This window comes from Marmota flaviventris, chromosome 2, assembly GCF_047511675.1.
Source record: "Marmota flaviventris isolate mMarFla1 chromosome 2, mMarFla1.hap1, whole genome shotgun sequence".
NCBI lineage: Eukaryota > Metazoa > Chordata > Mammalia > Rodentia > Sciuridae > Marmota > Marmota flaviventris.
Genome location: NC_092499.1, coordinates 161427536 through 161446245, shown reverse-complemented (window position 1 = coordinate 161446245; position 18710 = coordinate 161427536). Strand labels below are relative to the sequence as shown.

Below are 18710 nucleotides of genomic sequence, written 5' to 3'. Positions count from 1 at the left end.
CACATCCTCTCTAACACTTACTGTTGTTTGTCTTCATAATAGCTGCCATTCTGACTGGAGTGAAATGAAATCTTAGAGTAGTTTGGATTTGCATTTCTCTATTTGCTAAAGATGTTGAACATTTTTTCATATATTTGTTGATTAATTGCATATCATCTTCTGAAAAGTGTCTGTTCAGTTCCTTGGCCCATTTATTGATTGGGTTATTTGTTTTTTGTTTTTGGTGTTAAGATTTTTGAATTCTTATATATATATATATATATATCCTAGAGATTAGTCTCTATCTGATGTGTGTGTGTGTGGTAAAAATTTGCTCCCATTCTGTAGGCTTTCTATTCACCTTACTGATTGTTTCTTTTGCTGAGATAAAGTTATTTAGTTTGAATCCATCCCATTTATTGGCTTTTTATTTTATTTATTGCACTATAGGAGTCTTATTAAGGAAGTCAGGGCCTAATCCTGATTTGTGCCTACTTTTTCTTCTATTAGGCACACAGTGTCTGGTTTAATTCCTAGGTCCTTGATCCACTTTGAGTTGAGTTTTGTGCATGGTGAGAGATAGGGGCTTAATTTCATTTTGTTGCATATGGATTTCCAGTTTTCCCAGAACCATTGTTGAAGAGGCTATCTTTTCTCTAATGCATGTTTTTGGTGATTTTGTCTAGTATGAAATAATTATATTTGTGTGGGTTTGTCTCTGTGACCTCTCTTCTGTACCATTGGTCTACAAGTCTATTTTGGTGCCATTACCATGCTGTTTTTGTTACTATTCCTCTGTAGTATAGTTTAAGGTCTGGTATAGTATGCCACCTGCTTCACTCTTCTTGCTAAGGATTGCTTTAGCTATTCCGGGTCTTATTTTTCCAGATGAATTTCATGAGTGCTTTTTCTAATCCCAATGTCATTTGGGATTTTGTCATTGGGATTTTGATTGGAATTGCATTAAATATGTATAGTACTTTTGGTAATATGTCATTTTGACAATATTAATTCTGCCTATCCAAGAACAAGGGAGATCTTTCCATCTTCTAAGATCTTCTTTAATTTATTTCTTTAGTGTTCTGTAATTTTCATTGTAGAGGTCCTTCACCTCTTTCATTAAGTTGATTCCCAATTTTTTTGAGGCTATTGTAAATGGGGTAGTTTTCCTAGTTTCTCTTTCAGAGGATTTGTCACTGATGTACAGAAATGCCTTTGATTTATGGGTGCTGATTTTGTATCCTGCTACTTTGCTGATTTCATTTATTAGTTTTAGAAGTTTTCTGGTAGAATTTTTTGGATCCTCTAGGTATAGAATCATATTGTTGGCAAATAGTTATAACTTTTCCTATTTGTATCCCTTTAATTTCCTTCGTCTGTCTAATTGCTCTGGCTAGAGTTTCAAGAACTATGTTAAATAGAAGTGGTGAAAGAGGGCACCCCTGTCTTGTTTCAGGTTTTAGAGGGAATGCTTTCAATTTTTCTCCATTTAGAATGATGTTGGACTGGGGCTTAGCATAGATAGCTTTTACTATGTTGAGATATGTTCCTGCTATACCTAAATTTTCTAGTGTTTTGAATATGAAGGGGTACTGTATTTTGTCAAATGCTTTTTCTGCATCTATTGAGGTGATCATATGATTCTTATCTTTAAGTTTATTTATATGATGAATTACATTTATTGATTTCTGTATGTTGCATCTCTGGGATAAACCCCACTTGATTGTGGTGCACAATCTTTTTGATATGTTTTTATATTCAATTTGCCAGAATTTTATTGAGAATTTTTGCATCTATGTTCATTAGAGATATTGGTCTGAAGTTTTCTTTCTTTGATGTGTCTTTGCCTGGTTTTGGAATCAGGGTGATAGTGGCCTCATAGAATGAGTTTGGAAGTGTTCCCTCTTTTCCTATTTCCTGAAATAAATTGATGAGTATTGGTATTAGTTCTTCTTTAAACATCTTGTAGAACTCGTCTGTGTATCCATCTGTTCCTGGGCTTCTCTTGGTTGGTAGGCTTCTGATGGCCTCTTCCATTTCATCACATGAAATTGATCTGTTTAAATTGTATATGCAAATCATATGACTCTAGAAATTTGTCAATGCCTTCGATATTTTCTGTTTTATTGGAGTACAAGTTTTCAAAATAATTTCTAATTATCTTCTATATTTCTGTAAGGTTTGTTGTGATATTTCCTTTTTCATCATGTATATTAGTGATTTGAGTTTTCTCTCCTTCTCTCTGTTAGCATGGCTAAGGGTTTGTCAATTTTATTTTTTTTTTCAAAGAACCAACTTTTTGTTTTGTCAATTTTTTCAATTTGTTTTTGTTTCAATTTCAGCTCTGGTTTTAGTTATTTCCTGTCTTCTACAACCTTTGATGTTGATTTGTTCTTCTTTTTCTAAGGCTTTGAGATGTAATGTTAAGTCCTTTATTTGTTGACTTTTTCTTCTTTTAAGGAATGAACTCCATGCAATCAACTTTCCTCTTAGTCCTGCCTTCAGAGTATCCCACATATTTCAATACTTTGTATCTGTATTCTCTCACCCCTAAGAATTTTTAAATCTCCTCCTTGACTGTCTTTTGCAACCCATTGTTCATTCAGTAGCATATTATTTAGTCTCCAGGTGCTGGAGTAGTTTTTATTTTTATTTTACCATTTATTTCTAATTTCATTTCATTATGATCTGATAAAATGCAGGGTAGTATATTTACATTTTTTCTTATTTGCTAAGAGTTGCTTTGTGGTATAATATATGGCCTATTTTAGAGAAGGATCCATGTGCTGCTGAGAAGAAAGTGTATTTGTTCGTTGAAGGATGGAATATTCTATATATGTCAGTTAAGTCTAAGTTATTAATTGTATTATTGAGTCCTTTTTATTTATTTATTTATTATTGTATTTATTTATTATTGTATTTTATTTATTTATTTATTTATTTATTATTGTATTTATTGAGTTTCTTTTTTAAGCTTTTGTTGGACGATCTATCCAGAGGTGTGTTAAAGTCATCCAGAATTATTGTGTTGTCGTCTATTTGACTCTTAAACCTGAGAAGATTTTGTTTGATGAACATAGATGCTCCATTATTTGGGGCATATAAATTTATTATTGTGGGGCTGGGGATGTGGCTCAAGCGGTAGTGCACTCTCCTGGCATACGCAGGGCGCTGGGTTCGATCCTCAGCACCACATAAAAAATAAAATAAAGATGTTGTGTCTGCTGAAAACTGAAAAATAAATATTAAAAATTCTCTCTCTCTCTCTCTCAATAAATAAATAAATTTATTATTGTTATGTCTTGTTGGTGTATGGTTCCCTTGAGCAGTATGTAGTATCTTTCTTTATCCCTTTTGATTAACTTTGGCTTGAAGTCTACTTTATTGATATGAGGATAGAAACCCCTACTTGCTTCCGCAGTCCATGTGAGTGGTATGATCTTTCCCAATCCTTCACCTTCAGTCTGTGGATGTCTTTTCCTATGAGATGAGTCTCTTGGAGGCAGCATATTGTTGGGTATTTCTTTTTAATCCAATCTGCCAGTCTGTGTCTTTTGATTCGTGAGTTTAGGCCATTATCATTCAGGGTTATTATTGAGACATGATTTGTATTCCCAGCCATTTTTGTTTATTTTTGGTATTTAATTTGACTTGGTTTCTCCTCTGATTAGATTTTCCTTTAGTGTAATCCATCCCTCTGCTGATTTTCATTGTTGTTTTTTATATCCTCCTCATGGAATATTCTGCCAAGGATGTTCTGTACTGCAGGCTTCTAGTTGTAAATTCTTTTAACTTTTGTTTATCATGGGAGGTTTTTATTTCATCATCAAATCTAAAGCTTAATTTTGCTGGATATAAGATTCTTGGTTGGCATCCATTTTCTTTCAGAGCTTGGTATGTGTTCTTCCAGAATCTACTTGGTATTCAGGGTCTGGGTTGAAAAATCTGCAGAGATCCTTATTGGTTTCCCCCTATATGTAATCTGATCCCTTTCTCTTGTGACTTTTAATATTCTCTCCTTATTCTGTATGTTAGGCATTTTTATTATAATGTGCCTTGGTGTGGATCTGTTGTGATTTTGTACATTTGGTGTCCTGTAAGCCTCTTGTATTTGATTTTCCAGTTCATTCTTCATGTTTGAAAAATTTTCTGATATTATTTCATTATTGCTCATTCCTTTGGTTTGGAACTCTATTCCTTCCTCTCTCCCAATAACTCTTAAATTGGTTTTTTTTTATGCTATCCCATATTTCTTGACTGTTCAACTCATCGTTTCTTACTATTTTCACTGTGTGATCTACATTCTCTTCAAGATTATATATTTTGTCTTCATTGTCTGAGGTCCTGTCTTCCAAGTGGTCTAATCTGTTGGTGATGCTTTCAATTGTACTTTTAATTTGGTTTATTGTTTCTTTCATTTCAGGGAGTTCTGGGTTGTTTGATTTTGTTGTTGTTGTTTTGTTTTGTTTTGTTTTTTTCAGAAACTCTATCTCCCTGTTGAAGTAACCTTTTACTTCCTGTATTTGTTTATGCAGCTCTTTATCAAAGTGATCTTTTACTGCCTGTACTTGCTCTTATATCATCCTTTAATTCGCAGAACATTTTAATTATGTACATCCTGACCTCCTTCTCTGTCATTTCTCTGCTTTGCTGGCCATGGATTCTAATAATGTGGTATCTTGATTTGTTTGTGGCACTTTCTTCCTTTGTCTTTTCATGTTGTTTGTGTGTCTTCCCTTCTAGTTTTGTTGATCAAAGGCGTTACCATTCTTACCCTATAGGCTTATAGTGCCCCTGAAGGGTTCCAAGAACTCTCCTTTGAGGTGAAGGACAGTGTTGTCTGATTCCAATATAAACAATATACACTCTAAAAACAAATGTTTGCTAATAAAACATTTATGGTTTTGTCTCGATATACAGAAATGTTGAATTCAATTATTATCTACAATATAAGCAAAAGGGTCTACAGTTTGTAATGATGGACAAAGAGAGAACTGGTTGTGGCATGTAGGATGATATGTTAAGGAGGTAGGAGGTGAGCATATAGAGTTATTAGATCTTAGGAAGCTAGGAAGAGGAATCTAAAGAAGTTGACTAGTAGCTGGAGAAAAGAGAGAAAGTGGTTTGCGGGAGACAAGTAAGTGGGAAGACAATAGAGTATCAAAAAAACATGAAAATTAAGAAAAATGAAAAATGTAAAAATAGGAGATAAACGAATATATAACACCACTGTAATGTACTATTCAGGCATCCCAGTCCTCAGTAGCCTAATTCATGAAAAGTACTTGGTTTCACACATGTTGGGGATGTGAGGGCAGGAGAAGACAGAGAGAGAGAAAAGAAGGGGGGAAAAAGAGAAAAAGAAAAAAAAATCCTGAAGGAAAATACAAGGATTGTTTTTGTTGGAGTTCAGTATCTTTCCTGTTTCCATTCTCATCCAATAGGTGGGGTTGTCTGTTGTTTGCTGGTATCTCCACCCTCAGGATGGTGAAGGTTATTAGGGTGGGAGGGTTGGTCCTGGAGGTGGGGTATAGCACTTGCCAGTCCCTGATGGGAGACGACTGCACACCAAGGATCTCCTTTGGGGCCTGCTCATGTGATGTGAGCTTCTGGTCTTATCTCCTTATATTTCCTGTAGACCTCACAATTCCTGGTCTCTAATTTAGTCTCTAAACTGTATCTCACTCACCCTCTCCCTTTCTACTTCCCAATCAGAAACCTTTCTTTTTTTTAATGTGAGTTCTATCTATTTTTTTATTGGTTGTTCAAAACATTACAAAGCTCTTGACATATCATATTTCATACATTAGATTCAAGTGGGTTATGAACTCCCATTTTTACCCCAAATACAGATTGCAGAATCACATCGGTTACACATCCACATTTTACATAAGGTAGCAGAATACAACAGTTACCAATCAGAAACCTTTCTCTTCGGAGGTCTAGTGGGCTACATGTTGGCGGCTGCACTCTGGGGGCTGTGCACCTGTAAGAGAGCTGTCTTGTATTGGGCAGTTCAGGGGCAAGCTTTGTGAGCTATTGACCAGCCACATAGCCGCAAGCACTGCTCAGGGTTAGTGGCTGTAAGAGAAAGGAGAGAGTTGGGGACTATAGGTACCTTGATATTGCTTCTAGGCCCCAGCAGGTGTCCCATGCAAGAGTTGCCCCAAATGGTGACAAAGATGTCCCAAGATGGAGGTAGCTGCTTTCAGAGATGGGGTGTCAGGTCAGGTTGGGATGGGTAGTGGCATTGCATGACATGTTCAGAGATGCAGCTCTGTGGTGTGCAGTTTGTGATTGACAGCTATCTCCAGATCCTGTCCTGTGTCCCCAGGTGCAGGCTATCACATGTAGGGGACTATGGCAGTGATTGCATTGTCCCAAGATGGAGGTGACCCAGGGAGCCCCATGTTGGTAGATGGGGGTCCACATGGAGTGGCAACCGGAGGTCCTGCGTGTGGGCAGCAGCCAGGTACTGCATGGGTGGTCCTGCTGTGGCACAGCAGCCATGATTCCTGTGTGGGAGCAGCTGTCTGGGGTCCTCTAATCACTCACAGAAAAACAATATTCCCACTACTTGAATCCTAGGTCACGGGGCGACACAGAATGCAGCCTCCCTCTAGCCCACCATCTTGGAAGACCTGGCCAGTCATTTTGACTTGCTCCTGAACTCTGACACCTCTACATTTGAGGTCTCTCTAGATTCAGGTTCTTCCATCTGAGAAGAAACTTGACTTTTTTTTTTATTGTTGCTACTATTTTTGTTTTAAAGTGAATTTTTGGTCTGTTTTCTGAGGAACATTTCAGAAAAGTAACAAACCTGAAGATGCCCTTTGTCTTCAATATATCCTTCAACTTTTTAATCCAATAAATGCAGTCATGCATTGGTTAACAACTTAGACATGCATCATTGGGCAATTTTGCCTTTGTGAAAACATCATAGAATGTACTTACTCTAAGATGACTAAGCTGTCATTGTACTGGTACTCTCTCTAGCTCAGAAACAAAGAGGGAGAAGGTTGGTACTGGGGGACATGGCTAGTACCTTCACAGAACTTGGGGAGCCATTGGGAGAGTCAATAAATCCACATCATCTATAGAATGATCAAAAGATGCTGCTTGTTGCAATTCAAAGGGAAAAAACAATCAAAGCATATGTCTGACAGGTGAGTCCTAATTGACAGCTGAACTTCAAGAAGCAAATAAATCAACCCTCCTTAAAATTCAAGATGGTAATCCCAGAAAGGATATAAGAAGGCTGAAATAGCATCTTGGTTTTGAAGTGATGTTGTTGGACTCATCAAGACATTAATATATTTTATCACTCCTTGTACTTTGGCTAATATCAAGTGTTGCATCTGTTCTTATCAGTTTAATACCTGATATGTTCTCTATCCAAAAGACAATATACTAAGTGGATTTTTGGAAATAAAATATGGACTAGGACCTTGCTCCAACCACTCCGTGCATTGACCTGGTATTGCAGTACCTCCAGGAACAGCGCACTCCACTTCAGCAGAGCTGGGAATGAGGGGAATTGCATACATATTTAGGGAGATCCACTCAACAATTAATATAACACCCTTCTCTAGGAGGCTTCTTGCAGAAGCATTTTTTAGATTCCATAAAATGGTTGCATAAGTGATTAAATTTCACAATGTGAAATGAAATGGGAAGTAATTTTTTTAAATGGTGGGAGGGTAAGTGCAACTTGGAGACTTTCATTTGTTTGGATGAATGGAAATCACATTTCTTCAGAGAGGAATGGTGGGCTTGTCATATATAGAAGAAGTGGTGTAGATACCGTAAGAGAACTTTGATACAACTCCGTTTTATAAATGCAAACCTAGAGGATGGAAATGGCAGAAATACCTCTCTCTTGCTCCCTTGCTCACTCTCTCTCTCTCTGGAAAAAAAAAAAAAACATATTTTTTTCACACTTGGTTTTGTTGTCCCCCAAAGAAATTACAGTTTAATGCCAATGTAACACAAAAGCACAGGAAAAACCCAGTGGTCTGGTGCTAAATGATTGTGTGATTCAATTGATCCATTTGCAAGGAGAGTTACCAAAAGTAATGATGACTGTCATCAAGAATTATAGCAGATCTCAAGGAATGGGGAGAGCATGGGGAGTGGTTCATGCATTGGTATTTTTTTTTCTTTTTTTAGAGAGAAAGAGAATTTTAATATTTATTTTTTAGTTTTCAGCGGACACAACATCTTTGTTTGTATGTGGTGCTGAGGATCGAACCCGGGTCGCACGCATGCCAGGCGAGTGCGCTACCACTTGAGCCACATCCCCAGCCCATGCATTGGTATTTTGATGCAAAAACATTAAGATGTGAGTGAATTGTCCTAGGCAGGAGACACATAGGGACATGTGAGGATTTAATGAGGAGACTAGCCTGGCCAGATCATAATGGAGGGAATGTGATGTGGGAATGAGAGTGAGATGATGAGGCAAGCAGCATCTTTCAAATCCAGGCTAAATCATTGTTGTTGTTTGAGGGTTTTATGTTTGTTTAGTTGGTTGGGTTTTAGTTTATGTTTCTGTTTTGTTGGTGGTGGTTTTTTTTTTTTTTTTTTTTTTTGGAGGTGGGGTGTTTGTTGATTTGTTTTGTTTTGTTTGCACGGGGATTGAACTCAGAGGTGCTTTACTACGAAGGCACATCCCCAGCCCTTATTTTGAGATGATCTCACTAAGTTGCATAGGGCCTCACTAAGTTGCTGAGGCTGGCCTCAAACTTGCAATCCTTCTGCCTTAGCCTCCAAAGTTGCTGGGGTTCTAGGAGTGCCCAGCCGAGCCAGGATCATTGTTGAATCTTGAAGAAAGTAAAAGGTACTTGTGATTATAAAAGAATCCAAAACATAGACATTTGAGAGACCTAAAGCAGTTCCCCCAGTTGATCCCAGCTGTAAACCCCTATAGAGAGGAAATGAACAAGACAGCAGACATGTAGGGATAAAAAGATAGTATCATCCTTAGGTCAGATCCAGCCTGAGGTCCTAACCTGGTAATGATAAACCTTACATCTTACACAGACCCCAGCCTTTCCATTGCCTTTGAGTCTCTCCAGTTGAGGCTCCAAAAATAGTATTACAGAAACAAGTCAACCCGATTCCTTACCCACAGAATCCTTAAGCAAAATGAAATAGTAGCTGTAAGCTACCATGTCCTGGGTCAATTTGTTATGCAGCAAAAGTAGCAGGAACACATACACTGACCTCTTGAACAATATTGGTTGGATTCTGCCATTCAGTGCTAGAGAGAAGGCCTACCACGGTTTGATTTTTTTTACTCCTTTATGATTAGCATATTTTATTGTTTTGTTTTCTCTGCTCAGCTGCTTCTAGCATCTTGTTTCTATCATTGCAATTCAAATATGCCCTGGAATATGGTTAAGTATAGATCTCATGTTATTAATCTTGCCTAGAATGTGGTGAGCCTATCAGTCTATATATTGTTAAGCATTTTGTTTTGCATCAATTACAGTGTTTTATTTTGCTTGTTTGTTTTCTAGTAATATTGTTAGGAACATTGCCAACTGAGAAGCTGGGGCCACTGGTACATTTGGGACATTGCATTCAAGCTGTTACTCCACTACTGCCTAGCTCCTGTTATTGCTATTCCAGCAAAGAACATGTCAAGTAGGCTTCTAACTCTGGGTAGAATTCAGGCTCAGTTTTGTATACATTACAGTGAATACAAGTAATAATCATGTTCTAAGTTAATAATTTGGACCACCAGGTCTTAAGACTTAAGGCTCAACATTTGTCTTCCATAACACCTATGCAACCCAGCCCCTCTTGGTGTTGCCTCCTATGTAACATCTACCTACTTTCAGGTCTCTGAAAGTTATGACTTTCTAGCTATAAATTCCTAAGAGTCCATCCCAAATGCCAGTACCAATAAGGGGGGAAAACCACTGATCCCCCATCTCTTTCTCCTAAGGCTTATCAATAAGGAGATATTGAAGTTTCTGAAGTAGTGTCATCCAGGTCCCCATGAAAACATTATCTGATTTTAGACCATTCCCACTTCTTCTTATAGTATTCATTACTGAGAAACCATTTAGGGACATTCCTATCTCCTAAACTTTTGGACTTGCATTCTCTTCATATTTGTTTCATCAGTTTACCTTTTTTTTCTTAATATGTTTATTCCTATGCATCTTGTGGATTTGGGCTTCTATTTCATTAAAAGCTTCATTTATGTCTCAATCAAAATGCCTTGTAACTTTCTTCTGGCTCCAGTGTTTGGTCCTTTTTAACTGTACTGCTTCTCCCTGAGTCTTCAGGATAATGTTCTTCTCTTGTTCCTAGTATTTTACCTTCTAATTCTTCTCGTTCCTAATATTTTACTTTCCAATCTTCCTGTGTTAATGTCTTTTTTCCTGGTTTATTTATTTTTGAATGAGAAGCTGTATCCAAATCCAGCATTGGCCACCAGACTCACTGCTGGGTTACCCTTGATCTGTCTGGTAATTTAATCACTTTCCCAAATATGTTAGAAGTACACAGTTCTTTGACAAATTCCCTGTGTCTAAAGGACCTACAGCATTGACATGGAACATCCTCCTACCCTCCCTGAAGATCTTTCAGACACTATGAACATATGAAATGACTAAAAATAACAATACACTATATGCACTGCCACTGGGAATTTTTTACCTGTTTCTGCTTACCCACACATTTGTGATTTATGGCTTTTTTCTTTTGGTATTGAGGACAGAACACAGAAGCATTCTACCACTGAGCTCTATCCCCAGCCCTTTTAAATTTTTTTTAGAGATAGATTCTTACTAGGTTGCTGAGGCTGGCCTCGCACTTGGGATCCTCCTGCCTCAGACACCCAGGTTGCTGGCATTATAGACATGTGCCACCATGATTTGCAGCTCTTAAAGTAAGATGGGCCACCATCAGCCTTTACCTCCTATTCATCTGTTGTGATTCTAGAAATGTATGTTCCTTAATAGCTGTGGGAAAGAAGTCATGGCTGGGCATAGCAGAGATGGGGAGCAGAGAGAGGATGAACAGAGGCTTTCTCGGTGGTTAATAGAGACATTGTGGTGCCAAACTCAAAGGCAGACAGAGGGGCAGATTTTTTGCTAAAAAGGACTTTTGTTTTCAGGACATTACAGAAGCAGGTCACCAAACGTGTTTATCTATTCAGTGCCCTGACCTAGTGTTTGGTAGCAATTCCTTTGAGTTCTAGCTATAGATGAGCCATAAGTCCTACTTCCTCACTGTGGTGAGAGTTTTCTTCATCTTTTTGCTGTGTGCCCTGAGTACTTCATTGAGCAACTCAAGGATACTGGGCTGGGAGTTACTATCCAGAGGCCTAATTCAGACAAATGATTCTGATAGAACTGTTTTATTTAAGAGAAACAGATAAGGATCAAAATAGTTTCATGTGCTCTCTAAAGTCAAACTATATCTAATGAGAAACCTACCTCGTGGTCTTCCATGAAAATAACCCCACCACTTCTCAATGTCCCTGTGTGCAATGAAAATATTGTATTATCCATTCCTGGCGAGTCCATTTTGGATCCTGCTCAGTGAGAACCACATGTATTCCCATAAGCATAAGGTTAACAATCCTGGCCATAAGGAATTTTGACTTTGCTGAGATTGGTGTTTATAAAGAACTATCCAGTCCCATTTTTCAGGGAGAAAAATTGGAGTGGACAGTATAAAGAGTAGCTTGCATGCTATAAATAATCTTGAATGATAAGATGTGGCTGTGTGTTATACTCCAGCATATCTCTCTCTCTCTCTCTCTCTCTCTCTCTCTCTCTCTCTCTCTCTCTCTCTCTCACACACACACACACACACACACACACACACACACACACACACATATTTAGAATGTGGTATGTTCTCGACAGTCTGTTAAGCTGTTTTGTATTACAATGCAGTGGGGTTCCTACTATAATCATTCCTATTTTACCATGAGAAAATAAAAGCACAGGAAGGTTAGGGATCTTGACAAAGGCCAACTAAACAGCAGATGATAGACCCACTACTGAGGCCTGTGCATAGACAAACATTCAAGTCTCCTTTATGCAGCAGTCTGTTATTGTATGAGTCAGCTTTATATCACCAACCCATTCCAAGAAGCTTATCAATATGTTAACCCAACAAGAACAAATGAGAGAAGGAAAAGTTTATTTTGGTTCACAGTTTCAGAGGTTCAGTCCATAGTCAGCCAATTCCATAACTCTGGGCCCAAAGTGAGGCAGAACATCAGGGCAGAAGAGCATGGAGGAGGAGAGCTGCTCAGTTCCTGACAGCCAGGAAGCAGAGAGAGAAAAGATCTCTGCTCACCAGAGAAAAATATAAACTCCAAAGGCATGCCCCCAGTGACCTACTTCCTCCAGCCATACCCTACCTGCCTATAGGTACCATCCAGTTAATCCACTCAAATGGTTCATCCATCAATTAGTTTACAGTTTAACCACTTCACCTCTGAACATTCTTGCATTATCTTGTACATGAACTTCTGGTGGAAACCTCATATTTAAACCATATCAATTATATAAAAAATACAGGTGTGACTGTTTTTCAATTTAATACAGCTTTTTCATTCTGGAGACAGATCTATTTATTCACAAATTCCCAATGGTCACAATGATATCTGATACTTAATAAGCCCATTTAAGATGTTTGTGAAAATGAATGAAATTAGGCAGTTTTAGTAGATTTGATTAACTTCGTATAAGGCAACAGCATAACCACACATAGATGTCCTCCTGAGGGTGGTCTCTACTTTCACTCTCTGCCAGCCCTTAAACTCATCAGTTTTTGTCACTGTACCTGAAAAATGCAAATTCATTCCACAAAGCAAAGAGCAACACGAATAGCCCCCCAAAAAAATTATGTGAAAGAAAGAATTGGGTTTATATTACACCCTCATATGATAAGTAATTTAATAAAATCCCTATTAAATATTTTTTCTCCTCCCACCAAATCCCTATCATACTGCTTTTATTTGTCTATGTGCCTTCATGTTTTCCCACGTGGAAAGGTCCTCTAGAGTTAGACTTCAGCTATGGCCCCAATTATCATATCCTTGATTTGCAAGCATACCACAGATTTGCAAGTATCTGGCCTTCCCCTAGCCCCTCAGAGAGCTGTTTAGTACCCACACAGTGATAATAGAGCCTTTCCCATGGATATCTCACCAACTCATTCCAAGAAGCTTATCAATATGTTAACCCAATAAGAATAAGTCTTTCCTGAGTGTGGGGTAAGAAGTCTCTTCTGCTAGAAAAATAAGGTGGTTTTTCATCATTATTCCAAGTCAAAGTAATTTATTGCAGTAAGGATCCAGATCCTCTCTGAACAAAATTGTGATGTATATGTTTATCTGTTTCTGCTCCCATCCAATATTAGCAGATCTTTCTAATCTATCATGAAAGCCAAACCAATCCACATTTTATAATACATATAAGAAAAAAAATGTTTAACTATATGAGTAACCCACATCCATCATTAAGATTTTGAAAAACATAAAAAAGAACAAAAATTAAAATTATCTATCTCCTTATTTTTCCTTATTTTTAGTGGGTACACTAAAATTTTAAAAAACTTTAAAAATAAATACCTTTTTCTCTTTTTTTAATACCATTCTGTAAAGATAGCCCGTATGTGCCACCATGCTTCTGTCCCAGGCTTTTGTTTTTTAATATCATGCATGTGTGTGCATACATGTACATGCACGCACACAATTAGTGTGCCGGTATTTTTTTTAATATTTTGTTTTAGTTGTAGTTGGACACAGTACCTTTATTTTATTTTTATATAGTGCTAAGGATTGATCCCAGCACCCCGCCCGTGCTAGGCGAGCACCCTACAGCTGAGCCACTACCCCAGCCCTTAGTGTGCTGGTATATTTACAAAAATAGGTTAATGCTATACATACATCTGTGTAGCTTTTGTTTTCACCTAAAACACAATAAGTACAACTATTTTAATTAGTACTGAATCATTTATTTTAATAACTGCTTCTTTTCTTGAGAGCATTCCTCTATTAATGAACACGTAATTTCTTCCTTCTCTTTTTTAATATAGATATCAGTGCAATGAATATCCTTGTACCTATGGCTATATTTTTAAAACAACATGTAAAAGGTTCCTATTTGGAATAAAGACATATCTCATATTTCAGTTGTAGAATGAATCACATAATTCCTCTTAGCATCCAGAATCTATCTACATAGTGAAAATTCGCTAAAAACTCAGAAGACCTTGAAATAAATATAATTATGCCCCATGAAAATAAAAACAAAAAACACTCTAGGGTTAAAGAGAATACATTTTGCAGCAGGCTACACTGGTCATGTTCTTTTGGCCAAGGCTGAAATGCAAGAGGTCAAAGGATGGGCAAGTATTCCTTTCCTAGCACAAGCCAAAGCAATTCACATGGCCAAACCCAGTATCACAGGAGTAGAGAAATACACTCCCTTCAGAATAAATACCACACCATAAATAGTATACTCTAACTAATAAAAGTTCTCAAACAGTCCTTGGGAGACCAATTGAGTCACCACTTGAAATCCTGAGAAAACCCTCCATGTCTTAGTCTATTTTCTCTTGCTATTAACATAATGCCACAGACTGGGTAAGTTGAAAAGATTTATTTTTGCTCAGGGTTCTGGTTCAAGGTTGAGATGGCACATTTAATGATGGTGGCCTTCTGGCCAGTAGATTCCTAAGACCACACAGGAAACATATAGTAAGACAGGACACTTGAAAGAGACACAGCCAAATTGGCTTTCATAATGGAATAATCCATACATGAGGGTGGAGCTCTAATCACCTCTTAAAGGATCCACCTGGTCCCACTTCTTAATGCCTCTTCATGGGGATTAAGTTTCAATATGAGTTTCAGCAGGACAAAAAATACTCAAACTATAGACTCCCATCTGAGAATCACCATTTGCAATCCATTACGGGAGGTGGGTTTTACACATTTCTGGGATATTAGATGTGCATTTCTCAGATTTGTCATCATCTTTACTTCCTTCCTCTGAGATATAAAATTTGACAATACCCTCCTGAAAGTGGATTCCATAACTGGACTAGCTCCAGAGTATTGTCTTGCCAGATATCTCAACATCTGTCCTTACCTTCCTCTGGGACCCTGTCTCTTCTAAAGCAGATAGAATTTGAATTTTCTTTTTCAGTTGCTGGTATTAACACTATTTTTACACATTAAACTTCTGGTCAGCTAAAATGATATCCTTTCATGAATGCATCTCTCCTTTTCTAACAGTTGTGCAACTGATTTTCTTAAAGCCTACAAATAGCATTTAATATCTAAATGTGCTGTCCAACTGTGTATAATTGATCTAAGCCAACAAGTTCAACCTCTTAGCAACCTTTTGGATGCTTATTCTGCATCCAGAGCTCATGTATTTTTCCCCTGTTAGTGTCAGGCATCAGCTGTTGATTTAAAAAGAAAGAAAGAAAGAGAGAGAGAGAGAGAGAGAGGAATGAAGGAAGGAAGGAAGGAAGGAAGGAAGGAAGGATGGAGAGCTCTGATTATCTTTTCACCATTCAGTAAAGGTTCCTTTATCAATACTTGTCCAGCTACAGGTTATTCAATGATGTGCGACTTTGCTTCTTTCCTCAGAATAATTCTGGGTTCTCTGTCTCCATCAAATATCCCTCATCTCTGCACAGTACTTGGGAGACCAATTGAGTCACCACATGGGGATTAAGTTTCAATATGAGTTTCAGCAGGACCAAAAATACTTGAACTATAGACTCCCATCTGAGGATCACCATTTGCAATCCACTACAGAAGCTGGGTTTTACACATAATAACTTACTAATAATCAGCCTCACTTCTCAGCATTGGATGTTAGTTCCCTTCCTGTATGTGGTTGGCAGAATAATGATGCCCCCATCCCCAAAAGATATCCATATCCTAATCCTTAGAACCTGTAAATATGTTGTATCACCTGCAAGGGGGAATCAAGGTCATAGGTGGAATTAAGAGTGCTAATAAACTGTCCTTTAAATAGGAAGATTATCCTGAATTTCCTGGATGGTCTCAAAGTAAACACCAGCATCTTTATAAGAGGAAGGCAAAAGAGAAAGTAAAGGTGATGCCATATAAGAAATATGACCCACTGTTGCTATCTTGGAAGATAGAGAAAGAAAGCCATGTGCCAAGGAATTCAGGAAGTCCTTCAACTGAGAAAGGAAAGAAAACAGATCCCTGCCCTAGAGCCTCTAGAAAGAATGCAACCGTGGGCACCCTCATTGTAGACTTCTGATCTCCAGAATTCTAAGACAATAAATTTATGTTGTTTTAAGCCACTAAGTCTGTGACAATGTGTTACAACAGCCACAGAAAACTACCACACTGCAAAATAAAAATCCCTCCTCTTGGTATTCCTCTAAGGGCAGACCTAAGCATATGGATAGTTCCGTGCCTTACAGGGGTGCTCTTGCAAAGTCGATTCATTTTGTTCTTCATTTGTTCTGCATGGTCGTGCTGGGGCTCATTAACGCCCCGTCACTGAGTGCTCTGTGCATAAGCAGAAGTGTGTTAAGAATCAATAGCTCTGACCTTTATTCCTTGTTGGTGTTTTGTCATTCGTGGGTTGCTGGGCTTGACATATGAATTTCTCTCCAGCTGCCCGGTGCTGGAGATGCACAGCCACCAGCCCCTAAATATTTCACACATACGCCAATTGCAGTCTCCACACACATTTCTTTTCCACCCCGTCACCCTGGAACTGTTTCATTGGCAACTAATGAAATACCAATAGGAGGAAAGAATTGACAAGCCATTGGTGTTGACGAAGGGGCTGACCTTTGCAGATTAAAAATAGATGCCCTTGAGGAAGAAAGGACTAAGAAAGTGAATCTTCCCTCCTCTTTAACTCGTTAGTCCCATTGTCCTAATGGGGAAATCACACCACCTTCTGCATTTATTAGGTTAAGAAAGAGAGGCTGTGATTTTTCAAGATCCATTTGTATTTCCTTAGCAGACAGCTTTTTTTGTACCCTATTGAAAACTTACGAAGAAACAATATTGCAACCTTCATTACAGTAAATAAATGGCACGTGTATCCCTACTGCTGAAGATATATCATACATAAAGAACGCACCTAGGGAAGCAAAGAACTTTGGGAGGGCTTTTTCCCAGTGCCTTCTCATTGCCTTTATCTTAATCCTTCCTCTTGGACTGGGGACAATCTAAGCCCTGGACCCTTTGATGTTGATGTCGGTAGCCCTTCCCCCTGACTTGCAGGAAAATAAGGTTTGCAAAATGTCCTTTTTCATAAACCCCTACCCTTTCCTTGCACCAATCTGTTCCACCACCACCACTGAGAAAAGCTATCTAATTAATAAGGTCACGTGCAAGTGTGGGTAAGTGAGAACACCGGGATGTGTCATCCCTCCCAGGAGACTTGTTTTCCAAATCTTTTAAGTAGAGTCCTAATCAACTTGGATAATCAGTGCTTAAAATTAAAGCTTAACCCTTTGGGGCCAAAATTCAGTCTGTGTGCATGTGCTCAGGGGAGAATTTGGGTCACAGCGGACTTTCTTTGTGCCCCTCAAAAATCCACCATTTGAACCACTAGTCTCATAGCTGTCCCTGAGTCTTTCCTGATGGAGGAAACGGATTTCACAGATACCTGGCTCATCATAGTCATAACAGAAATATTTAATGTGCATTTCATAGTTCACAAGGAAGGAAGTTTATTTCTCCTGATCCTCATCAATTAGTCCATTAGGTCACAAATTTTCATCATCTCTACTCTGTGCATTAGGGTCAACAGACGTTCTATAAAGGGCCATATAACAAGTATTTAGGCTATGATGACTACATTGTCTCTGTTCCAACAATTGAACTTTATCACACAGCATTAAAGCAGCCTCCATGATACATAAGCAAACAGTGTTTCAATCGACTTTATTTACAGAAATGTAACAGGTTGATTGGTCAAATCCTGTTCTAGATGAAAAAAGCAGGACTCAGGAAATTTGAGGGACCTACCTCAGAGCATGCACAAATAAGAAGCAAATTATGCCAGGATTTGAACCCAGTTCTTTCTGAATCCAAAGCTAGTGCTTTTTCATTGCCCCACAGTGAGTTTAAGGTGTTCTTAGCACTCAGGAAAGGCTTGGCCTTGGGTCACATCAAACACACTTTCCACTCAGCCCCCCTTTTCACCACACACATTTGTGAGGCAGCCATTGGGGTTAGCCTGTAGCCATGGTGACAGAGTCAAGGTCACAGACCTGCCAGATCATGCCAGGGGAACTTGATGCTATTAGTTTTCTCAAATGAAGCCTGCCAGCCATAAGATAATCTAATGAAACTGCAATACATCTTCAGTGGGATTTATCTTGCCTTCCAGAAGCACAAAGTGGGCCCTCCCTCTACAGAGAATGGGGACCAGACATCTCTGCTCAGCATCCTTCTTCTGGTTCACTTTCAGAACCGGGCTGGGCTGGGTGGTGCATGCTTGTCATCCCAGCAGCTCAGGAGGCTAAGGCAGGAGGATCGAGAGTTCAAAGCCAGCCTCAGCAACTTAGCAAGTCCCTGAGTCCAAGACCAAGACCCTGTCTCAAAATAAAAATATAAAAAATTTTTAAAAGGGGTGGGGATCTTGGGATTGGAGCAGTGGTGAAACGCCCCTAGGTTCAATCCCTGGCGCAAAAAAAAAAAAAAAAAAATGTGCACCAACATCATAATGAAGTCTCTG

The 18710-nt window shown here is 38.5% G+C and overlaps 1 protein-coding gene and 1 non-coding gene across 3 annotated transcripts in view; both read left to right on the top strand.

The window, feature by feature from the left end:
• The window catches only part of Pcsk2 (proprotein convertase subtilisin/kexin type 2), a 270904-nt gene that overhangs the window by 126559 nt on the left and 125635 nt on the right, over positions 1-18710 (top strand). The gene's annotated exons all lie outside the window — the stretch shown is intronic.
• LOC114081357 (U2 spliceosomal RNA) lies at positions 7303-7490 on the top strand. The gene has a single exon (XR_003580787.1). It is a non-coding gene; the product is annotated as a U2 spliceosomal RNA (small nuclear RNA).